Below are 11,713 nucleotides of genomic sequence, written 5' to 3'. Positions count from 1 at the left end.
GGTTTATTGAATCTCGATCGTAGTGATACACATGTTCATGCCAAAAGATATAAGATAGTACCACCTACTTGTGGCACTGCCACGTAAGTCATATCGGTATAAAACGCATGAAGAAGCTCCATGTTGATGGATCTTTGAGCTCACTCGTTTTTTGAAAAGTTTGAGACATGCGAACCATGTTTGTTGGTAGATATGCATGAAGAAACTCTATACAGATGGATCGTTTTGTACTCGCTTGATTTTGAATCACTTGAGACATGCAAATCATACCACATGGGCAAGATGACTGAAAGCCTCGTTTTCAGTAAAATGGAACAAGAAAGCAACTTGTTGGAAGTAATACATTTTGATGTGTGCAATCCAATGAGTGCTGAGGCATGTAGTGGATATCGTTATGTTCTTACTTCACAGATGATTTGAGTAGATGTAGAGTATATTTACTTGATGAATCACGAGCCTGAATTATTGAAAGGTTCAGGTAATTTCAGGGTGAAGTTGAAAGATCGTCGTGACAAGAGGATAAAAAATCTATGATATGATCATAGAGATGAATATCTGAATTGCGAGTTTGGCACAGAATTAAGACATTGTGGAAATTGTTTCACAACTGATACAGCCTGGAACACCATAGTGTGATGGTGTGTCCGAACATCATAACTGCACCCTATTGGATATGATGCATACCATGATGTCTCTTATCAAATTACCACAATAGTTTATGGGTTAGGCATTAGAGACAACCACATTCACTTTAAAAGGGGCACCACGTAATTCCGATGATATGACACCGTATGAACTATGGTTTAGAGAAACCTAAGCTGTCATTTCTTAAAAGTTTGGGACTGCGACGCTTATGTGAAAAAGTTTCAGGCTGATAAGCTCGAACCTAAAGCGGATAAATGCATCTTCATAGGACACCCGAAACAGTTGGGTATACCTCCTGTCTCAGATTCGAAAGCAATAAGGGATTGTTTCTAGAATCAGGTCCTTTCTCGAGGAAAAGTTTCTCTCGAAAGAATTGAGTGGGAGGATGGTGGAGACTTGATGAGGTTATTGAACCGTCACTTCAACTAGTGTATAGCAGGGCACAAAGAGTTGTTCCTGTGGCACCTACACCAATTGAAGTGGAAGCTTATGATATTGATCATGAGACTTCAGATCAAGTCACTCCCAAAACTCGTAGGATGACAAGGATGCGTACTTCTTCAGAGTGGTACGTAATCCTGTCTTGGAAGTCATGTTGCTAGACAACAATGAACCTATGAGCTATGGAGAAGCGATGGTGGGCCTGGATTCCGATAAATGGTTCGAGGCCATATAATCCGAGAGAGGATCCATATATGAAAACAAAGTGTAGACTTTGGAAGAACTACTTGATGGTCGTAAGGCTGTTGAGTATAGACGGATTTTAAAAGGAAGACGGACAATGATGGTAAATGTCACCATTAAGAAAGCTCGACTTGTCATTAAGATGTTTTTCGACAAGTTCAAAGAGTTGACTACGATGAGACTTTCTCACTCGTAGCGATGCTAAGAGTCTGTTGGAATTATATTAGCGATTACTGCATTATTTATGAAATCTTGCAGATAGGATGTCAAAACATTGTTTCCTCGACGATTTTCTTGAGGAAAGGTTGTATGTGATACAACCGGAAGGTTTTGTCAATCCTGAAAGATGCTAATAAGTATGCAAAGCTCCAGCAATCCTTCTGAGGACTGGAGTAAGCATCTCGGAGTTGTAATGTATGCTTTGATGAGATGATCAAAGATTTTGGGTGTATACAAAGTTTATGAGAAACTGGTATTTCCAAAGAAGTGAGTGGGAGCACTATAGAATTTCTGATGAGTATATGTTTTAACATATTGTTGATCAGAAATGACGTAGAATTTCTGGAAAGCATATAGGGTTATTTGGAAAGTGTTTTTCAATGGAAAGCCTGGATTAAGCTACTTGAGCATTGAGCATCAAGATCTATAAGGATAGATCAAAACACTTAATAGTACTTTCAAATGAGCACATGCCTTGATGTGATATTGAAGGTGTTCAAGATGGATCAGTCAAAGAAGGAGTTCTTGCCTGAGTTGTAAGGTATGAAGTTAAGACTTAAAGCTCGACCGCGGCAGAATAGAGAGAAAAGACGAAGGTCGTCCCCTATGCTTAAGACGTAGGCTCTACAGTATGCTATGCTGTGTACCGCACCTGAAGTGTGCCCTGCCATGAGTCAGTCAAGGGGTACAAGAGTGATCCATGAATGGATCACAGGACAGCGGTCAAAGTTATCCTTAGTAACTGGTGGACTAAGGAAGTTTCTCGGTTATGGAGGTGGTAAGAAGAGTTCGTCGTAAAGGGTTACGTCGATGCAAGCTTAACACCTATCCGGATAGCTCTGAGTAGAGATACCGGATGCATATAATGGAGCAACAATTTAGAATAGCTCCAAGTAGAATAGTTATTTGGAGTAGCTCCAAATAGAGCATGGTAGCTACATCTAGGAGATGACATAGAGATTTGTAAAGCACACACGGATCTGAAAGGTTCGGACCCGTTGACTAAAACCTCTCTCACAAGCAACATGATCAAACCTAAAACTCATTGAGTGTTAATCACATAGTGATGTGAACTAGACTACTGACTCTAGTAAACTCTTGGGTGGTTGTCACATGGCGATGTGACCTGTGAGTGTTAATCACATGGCGATGTGAACTAGATTATTGACTCTAGTGCAAGTGGGAGACTGTTGGAAATATGCCCTAGAGGCAATAATAAATTGATTATTATTATATTTCCTTGTTCATGATAATCGTTTATTATCCATGCTATAATTGTATTGATAGGAAACTCAGATACATGTGTGGATACATAGACAACACCATGTCCCTAGTAAGCCTCTAGTTGACTAGCTCGTTGATCAATAGATGGTTACGGTTTCCTAACCATGGACATTGGATGTCGTTGATAACAGGATCACATCATTAGGAGAATGATGTGATGGACAAGACCCAATCCTAAGCATAGCACTAGATCGTGTAGTTCATATGCTATAGCTTTTCTAATGTCAAGTATCATTTCCTTAGACCATGAGATTGTGCAACTCCCGGACACCGCAGGAATGCTTTGGGTGTATCAAACGTCACAACGTAACTGGGTGGCTATAAAGGTGCATTACAGGTATCTCTGAAAGTGTCTGTTGGGTTGGCACGAATCGAGACTGGGATTTGTCACTCCGTATAAGCAGAGAGGTATCTCTGGGCCCACTCGGTAGGACATCATCATATGCGCAATGTGACCAAGGAGTTGATCACGGGATGATGTGTTACGGAACGAGTAAAGAGACTTACCGGTAACGAGATTGAACTAGGTATTGGATACCGACGATCGAATCACGGGCAAGTAACATACCGATAGACAAAGGGAATTGTATACGGGATTGATTAAGTCCTTGACATCGTGGTTCATCCGATGAGAACATCGTGGAACATGTGGGAGCCATCATGGGTATCCAGATCCCGCTGTTGGTTATTGACCGGAGAACGTCTCGGTCATGTCTGCATGTCTCCCGAACCCGTAGGGTCTACACACTTAAGGTTCGGTGACGCTAGGGTTGTAGAGATATTAGTATGCGGTAACCCGAATGTTGTTCGGAGTCCCGGATGAGATCCCGGACGTCACGAGGAGTTCCGGAATGGTCCGGAGGTAAAGAATTATATATAGAAAGTGCTGTTTCGGCCATCGGGACAAGTTTCGGGGTTATCGGTATTGTACCGGGACCACCGGAAGGGTCCCGGGGGTCCACCGGGTGGGGCCACCTGCCCCGGGGGGGCACATGGGCTGTAGGGGGTGTGCCTTGGCCTATATGGGCCAAGGGCACCAGCCCCAAGAGGCCCATGCGCCAAGAGATGGGAAAAAGGGGAGAGTCCTAAAAGGGGAAGGCACCTCCGGGGTGCCTTAGGGAGGATGGACTCCTCCCCACCCTTGGCCGCACCCTTCCTTGGAGGAAGGGGCAAGGGCTGCGCCTCCCCCTCTCCCTTGGCCCTATATATAGTGGGGAAAAGGAGGAGCAAACATACCTGAGCCCTGGCGCCTCCCTCTCCCTCCCGTGACACATCTACCTCCTCCCGCAGCGCTTAGCGAAGCCCTGTTGGAATCCCGCTACTTCCACCACGCCGTCGTGCTGCTGGATCTCCATCAACCTCTCCCTCCTCCTTGCTAGATCAAGGCGTGGGAGACGTCTCCGTTCCGTACGTGTGTTGAACGCGGAGGTGCCGTCCGTTCGGCACTTGATCATCGGTGATTTGAATCACGACGAGTACGACTCCATCAACGCCGTTCACTTGAACGCTTCCGCTTAGCGATCTACAAGGGTATGTAGATGCACTCTCCTTCCCCTCGTTGCTGGTTTCTCCATAGATAGATATTGGTGATATGTAGGAAAATTTTGAATTTATGCTACGTTCCCCAACATTTCTAGACTCAACTTCGACCAGGTTGGCTTGGAAATCCTACAGGCAGTCAGGCTCTGATACCAAAGCTATCAGGACCCCGATTCTAAGTCACACCGATCTAGCATGTAACACCTCATATCACTTTGCGGCCTCACGCACGGTATTCCCACGGGTGTCGCCTTGCCATGGCCTGGGACCGTTTGCGACTTTTGGCTCACATATATGATAGTGTCGCTAGTATCCATATGACAGAGAACCCGGGCCAACATGACTAGTCATGAACCCAAAGTGGCACTAACTTACGGGGACAGGCATACATGAAACAACATCGAGCATGTCGGTCAGCAGCGTGTGAATCCGGGATGTAGCAAATGGGCTAACAGGACTCCAGGAACCCGGGCTGTGGCAGGCTAGGCAGGACTCCGGATGTCACCGTGTGACATTTCCCCGAAGGGAGAGGCATAGGAACAAAGTGAATCACATGCCGGTCAGTCTAAGTGTTCCGGAGCAGTATTGCTGGGCTAGCAGGACTCCGGTAAACCAGGCTGTAGCGGACTACCATGGCTCGGTGGAAGCACTAGACTACATTTCCCCATAAGAGAGGCTACCAAGGATAGACAACTAGGTTGTCGGATCCCACACATAGCAATACACGTTACACGTACGCATAACATGCAAGTATGTGATGTACAATATGGCATCACAACATAACGCAAACTCATATATATAAAGGCACAGAAGAGCCACATAGCATTAAATACAAACAAGGGTCACATGACCCATCACTCAGATCATACAAGCAACAAAAGCATTACATGTCTGAGTACAGACAACTACAAAAGAAAAAGGCTGAGGAGCCTGACTATCTACAACATCCGATCAAGATCGTAGCTGAGGTACAAGCTACTTGTCGAAGTCCATGTAAACTAGTAAGACCGAAGTCTCCGCTGCAAAAACATAAATAAAGCAACATGAGTACAAAGGTACTCAGCAAGACTTACGTCAGATCCTATCATACCTGCATTTGTATCAAGAAGGTAATGTGGAGTTTAGTTGCAGCAAGCCAGCTTTGACTTAGTGGCTATCCTGTACTACGACTGCTGGTAACTCTTTGAGGTGGCGCACACAAGTCCACTAATCACCACATCAATACTCTACTATGGATTCATTCCCGTCTCCCTACGAGAAGGCCATCCATAGCACTCACACTTGTCTTGAGCATTTTAGAGTATCCACTTCAAGTTGTCTATGTACCACATAAGCATCCAAGAAGTCCATAACCGAGGACACGGCTATTCGAATAGATCATGATAACCCTGCAAGGGTGTACTTATTCACACACGCTCTCGCCACTTACCGCCATGTACACGTCATGTATCTCGGCAACCTTCAAGCGGAAGCCTGGCGAGGGAGTCGGCCACGACCTAACTAACCACACAAGACTCTAGTCCAAGTTTATCGCCTATTGGGTTCCATCCGCAAGGAGATCCGGCCAGGGTGTCGCTCACGGCCCCAAACGATGTGTGCAGGGTTCCCAAGCCCACCTCGCCGGATGGATCTACGCCTGGTACACTGTGCCACTTGTGCCTAGTCTGTCCCAAGCCCACCTGGCCGGGTGCCACTTGGTAGACTACTAACACTACCTACAAACACCAGAAACTATTTGCGACTCCTCGACAGAGATCAAGTTGGTTAATAAGTCGAGAGAGCTTGGAGCGCCTGGATCCCAATGTGTGGTAGTAGCTAGTCATTGGACAACATACACAGAACTCAGTGCTTAAGGATGGTTCCTGTGAGACAACCCACCATGTACTCCTACATGGCCTCTCACTGCTACCTTTACCAAATTGTGTTCACCCACTTAACTCTCAGCACCAGAACATAACATAACACTCCAATTCATTCCCAATGAATCAGACCTAACACAACTCTAAGCAATAGCAGGCATGGCATGGTAGGAACAAAACATGGCTCAATCAACTCCTACACATGCTAGTGGGTTTCAACTATTTACTGTGGCAATGACAGGTCATGCAAAGGAATGGGTTCAACTACCGCAGCATGAAGTAGCAGTTGATTCGCTATTATCCTAATGCAGTAAAAGAGAGCAAAAGCGAGAGAGTGGGATCATATCGGAATGAACATGGGGGTTTGCTTGCCTGGTAGATCAACAAGGAAGGCACTGCTCCTCAGACAGGTACTCTGGAACGGTCTCCGAAGCAGGACCTATCGAGAAGGAACGATGTCGGTAATCAATACACAACCATATGCAACAATATGATGCATGATCATGGCATGAATATGTGATGTTGATTGAGCTAATGCAACTAGCTTTTATTTGGATGAAATCCATTTGAACTAAAGATTCAAATGCATCTCCAAAATAAGCTCTATATATAAGCCATTTTAGTGTTTCACTTATACAGTAGGTATAAGTTGGTTTGACATCCATGAAACTGGTACAGATGGATAGATTGAATTTTTCTGATAATCTTTTATATATAAATTAGTTCAATCTGAGCTACGGTTGAATTTATATGAATTTTTGAAGTTTATAGCATTTTCTGGAATTTCCTGATTTAATTTAAAACCAAAAAAGAAATAATTGCGTCAGCACTGCATCATGCTTGCGTCAGCAAGTCAATGGTGGTGACTGGTCAAACCTGACGTGTGGGGTCCACACGTCAGTGCCACGGGTTAAACAGGGGGTTAGATTGTCCTAATTATTGGATTAGTGGCGCTGGGGCCCACTGGTCAGTGTCAGGGGGTTAAATAAGCGGTGATTAGCCCTAAGCTAATCACCTGACAGGTCAGACCCACATGGCAGGGCTCAGGCGACGGGGCTCGCCGCTGGCGACCTCTGGACGCGGCAGAGTCCGCGCCACAGGCGACGGGGACGGCGTCTGAGAGCACCGGGGCGTAGCCCGGGCTCTCGCGCATCTGGTGGGCAGGTGGGAGGAGCTGGGGGAGCTGGAGCTTGCCGGAGCGGAGCTCGCGGCAACGGCCGGTGTTCGGGCGCGAGCGGGGATGCGGCTGCGGTGTGCGAGGGCGAGAACGGAGAGGGGGAGGAGGAGGAGCAGCTCACAGCGGTTGCAGCAGGCTTTGAAGCGGGCACGGGGAAGGCCGGACGGCGACGTGCGGGCGGTGGGGATCCACAGTGGCCGGCGGTGAAGAAGACAACGGTGGCAACGATGGAGGCCGTCCGGAGGTGCGTGGCTCAACGAGGAGGTAGCCGGTGACGTGGCGGAGGTTCTGAGCACGGGGAGAGGGCGAGGGGGAGGCGGTGGCTACGGCAACGGTGGCCGGTGGCGACGGCAGCGCTCGGCCGTGAGCGAGAAAGCGAGGCAGAGGAGAGGAGAGGACTGGGAAGAGTGAGAGGGTCCGGGGGGCGCGGGGCGTCGTCCAGACGCATCGGCGGAGGGACTGGCAGGCAGGGAGGGAGGAGGTGGCACGGCGCGGCGGTGTGCGCGCGTCGGGCACGCTCCCATCCTCCTGGCGGGAGGAAGACGACAGGGTAGGGGGGCAGGTGGGCTGGGCTGGCCAACTGGGCCGGCCAGGCCGCACAGTGCTGGGTCAGCACGGGAGCTCGCCGTAGGTAAGTTTTTCCATTTCCTTTTTATTTTTTTATTTTTCTCACATTTGTTTCTGATTCAGTAAAATGCTAAACCAATTTATTTTCTTCTGAAAATTATTGTAGGAACTAATTGGATTATTCCAAAGCCCCACAGTAAAAAACAGAATTATTGGACATATATAATATATATAACATATATATCCAATGCAAATAATTATTGCATTAATTCCAAATGGCCAAAATAAATATTTATGAGTTCCTAAAAAATATTAGTTTGAATTTTACCTCTGACCAATATTTTCAAAGAGCAACATGAACATTTTCTTGGACCTTTTTGGAGCAACTTTTATCTGGGTTATTTCCAGAAATGATTTCTGAGGGTTTCACAAATCCCCATTTAAATTTAAATGGAATTTAAACATGATGCACACATGACTAGCTAGTCTAGGTCATACCAGAACTAGGGATGTGACACAGCCGCCTTCCAGCGCAATCTACGGAGAATCATGGCGACCCAGGAAGCCAGGCATCACGCGGTCGTAGTGGAGATGGAGATGGTCCTCGGGAGGCCACCTGAGCCCCTGAGCCTCCCAAGGCTCAGGGTCTCGATGGCTCGTGAGGAGCGGCTTCTTCAGCGTGCACCTTCAGCTACCCCAACGCTCCTTCGAAAAGAGAGCCAGGTGACATTTTCCAAGTTCATTCAGTTGGGAGCGCCCCTCAGGCTGCATTATTCCCAACTCGCATGGGCCTGTCCCTGCGGCATGTATCCTCTTGCATCTTTAGTTTACCCTGCTGGGGGCGCCCCTCGGGCTGCATCTTCCCCAGTCCGCTCGGGTCCGACCCAGTGGCATGTATCGTTCTTGCATTTACCTAAGCTAGTTTGCTCTCCATGCATGAGTTACTTATGGTCACTACCTTCTTGATTGTCGCCCATCTTGGGAGCCACGCACCGATCATCTTTCTTCAGGATCCTTCTCATAAGAATGCTAGGCATGGCGTCTGTGCTCAGGTCCGTCCCTGCGGCGTCGATAAATCCAACGGCTAAGCTCTGTCTAGCGGGCCGGTCCCATTCCCGTCACCTCCTGGGGTCGTTGGTGCTTCGCCTTCTCGCGCGATAGCCTCAGAAGATTTGTTCGGCGTAGGTTGTCTAACCATCTTTCAAGACTACCGTAGTCAACAAGAACCAAGACCAGGTGCAACTCGCCTTGAGGTAGGGCCTTGTGAGTCCCTCGCTGGCTCACGAGTGCCCTGAAACACCTCGTCTAGCCCTGCCGTGCAAGCCACGTGTCAGGGCGGGGTTGTGCACGCCCGAGGGGCTCCACTCAGAGGGAGCCCTCACCCACGCACCAGTGGAAGCACCATGCTTTGCGCTGGCAGTCAACACTGCCGAGGAGAGGCTATGCCCGTGCAAGTGCGGAAGCGCTATGCTCCACGCTGGTGATAAACAACTGAGGGCAGCCTCGCGGCCGCATGAACCTCGGGGAACCTCCGAGCTCCGTGTCTGGCCTCATTGCAACACCTCCCCTTGAGAGAGTCACGCGAGGGGGGCTAGGCACGGGGGCTGCGCTCCGGTCACGCCCAAGCATACGCCACCCTGCCAGGTCCCTCGGACCTGGTCGTCGCGCGCCCTCCCAAGAGAAGCCAAGGTATGAAGGTCATTTGAACGTCAAGGGGGACTCCTAGGCATCGCGACTTAGGAGCCTAACTGGCCACCTAGCCCCTCACTCCTTGGTCCGTCCTGGTGATCTGGACGGTCCAATGGTGGTTGAGGTATGTGCGTGGTCGGGCCCTGCCAACGTAGAACACTAGGCCTACTCCCGCTTCTCCTTTCTATAGGTCGTTTGCGCGTCAAGGGGGACTCCTGAGCATCGCGGCTTAGGAGCCTAACTGGCCACATAGCCCCTCACTCCTTGGTCCGTCCTGGTGAACCGGACGGTCCAATGGCTGCTGAGGTATGCGCGGGGTCGGGCCCTGCTGACGTAGAACGCTAGAATTGCTCCCGCGTCTCCTTTCTATAAGCTGGTTGCGCGTCAAGGGGGACTCCTGAGCATCGTGACTCAGGAGCCTAACTGGCCGCATAGCCCCTCACCCCTTGGTCTCATCCTGGTGATACGGACGACCCGATAGCGGCTGAGGTATGCACGGGGTCGGGCCATACCGACGTAGAACGTAAAGCAAATGGGAAGGAAATTGCAAAATCTCAAGCAAATATTACAATACATATTGTTCTTCTGATACCAAACGCAAGCAGGAAAGGAGCCGCCAGCAGATCATCCCGTCATCCCTGGACGCCGCCATCACCCGCAAGGGATTCTTCTCCCATAGCGGCATTGCCCTCACCTGCACCACCCACCGGAGTTGCAGGATCAGCAGGACCTCCGGTTGAGGGCGCGGGATCGAAGGCGTGGAACCTCTTCAGCATGTCCTCCACCTGACCCTTCATGGTTTCGGTAGCACCTGCGTAGTGCTCGGCGTCCACACGCTCCAGCAGCTCATCGAGGTGGGCGGTAGGATCGCGAAGATGGAGGTGGCTGAAGATGCGCGTCAGCGTGGTCGAGGAAAGGATGCGGGCTTCTGCCTCTACCAAGGGGCCGATACCACTCACGACTTCCTCAAGCGCCCCGACCAGATAAGGAAGCAGCTGGGTGGGGCCCTCGTCGTCGGTGGCCAGTGGCTCCTCCAAGCCCTCCTCGTAGATTGACCGCAGTACCGTGCAAGACCTCTCATCGAGGAGCTTGAAGGCCATGCGGTCTTCGGCCAGGATCCGTGCCCTAGCCTCTAGCTCGGCCGTTTCTGCCTCCACCTCCTACTCCAGATTCTCCAACTGGCTGCGCTCCACAGCCTGCGCCTCCGCCTACTGCCTTAGCTCGGCGTCGCGACCCCTGACGGCATCCTCCCGGGCCTTCATCTTCTCCTCCTCCGCCCTGCGGCCCCGATCTTCGTCTGCACGCTCACTACGCATGGTCTTTAGTTCGGCCTCCAGCAGGACGACAACGATCTTGGGCCACTCCGGCATCTTTCAGCGCCACCTCGCGGGTAGCCGTAGCTTGGGTGATGGCCTGCTTGTCCTTCTCAGAGTCTGTATAGCCTGGCTCAGCTCCGCCCGGACGACCACGTCAGAATGGAGCCAGCCAGAGATCAGCTCCAGGCGCCCGGCTGCCAGGCGACGGTCGGTGCCTTGAAGATCCTCCCGAAGCAAGGTTAGTGCAGAAAGAGCGCAACATTGTCACGACGGCTTGGGAGGCTTGGGGCTCCTAAGCTTTGGGGACCTCAGCAGCCGAGCCGGACGTTGGCGCCTTGGGTGCTAGCGGGGCCATGGGGGCTGCCTCCTCCTGAGGATGCACACCCAAGTTTCGTCAGGACGACCGGGCCAGGGAAGCACGAGCACCACCACTGTCCTTCCCTGTGGAGGAGGGAGCGGACGCCGTGAGTCATTTGGTTCTGGGTAGTACCACCGTCTCCTCCTTCCTCCTCTTCGCCGCGGGCGTCGGCCTAGTCAAGCAATGGAAGGAATCAAGGATCAGTAGCAGAAGTAGGAGCAAGGCAAGACAAGGATACTTACTGGTCCACTGCAGAGTAGTCGCTCTGCTTCCTGAGCTTGAAGCCTAAGAGCCTCCCAGCCAGAGGCACGGGTGCAAGGGCTCTAGTCGCAGAAGAGGGTGTAGTAGGCAAGTTGGAAGCAGCTTCAGGCAGCGA

Source organism: Triticum urartu, chromosome 1, assembly GCF_003073215.2.
Source record: "Triticum urartu cultivar G1812 chromosome 1, Tu2.1, whole genome shotgun sequence".
Classification (NCBI taxonomy): Eukaryota; Viridiplantae; Streptophyta; class Magnoliopsida; order Poales; family Poaceae; genus Triticum; species Triticum urartu.
Note: the sequence above shows the minus strand (reverse complement) of the source record.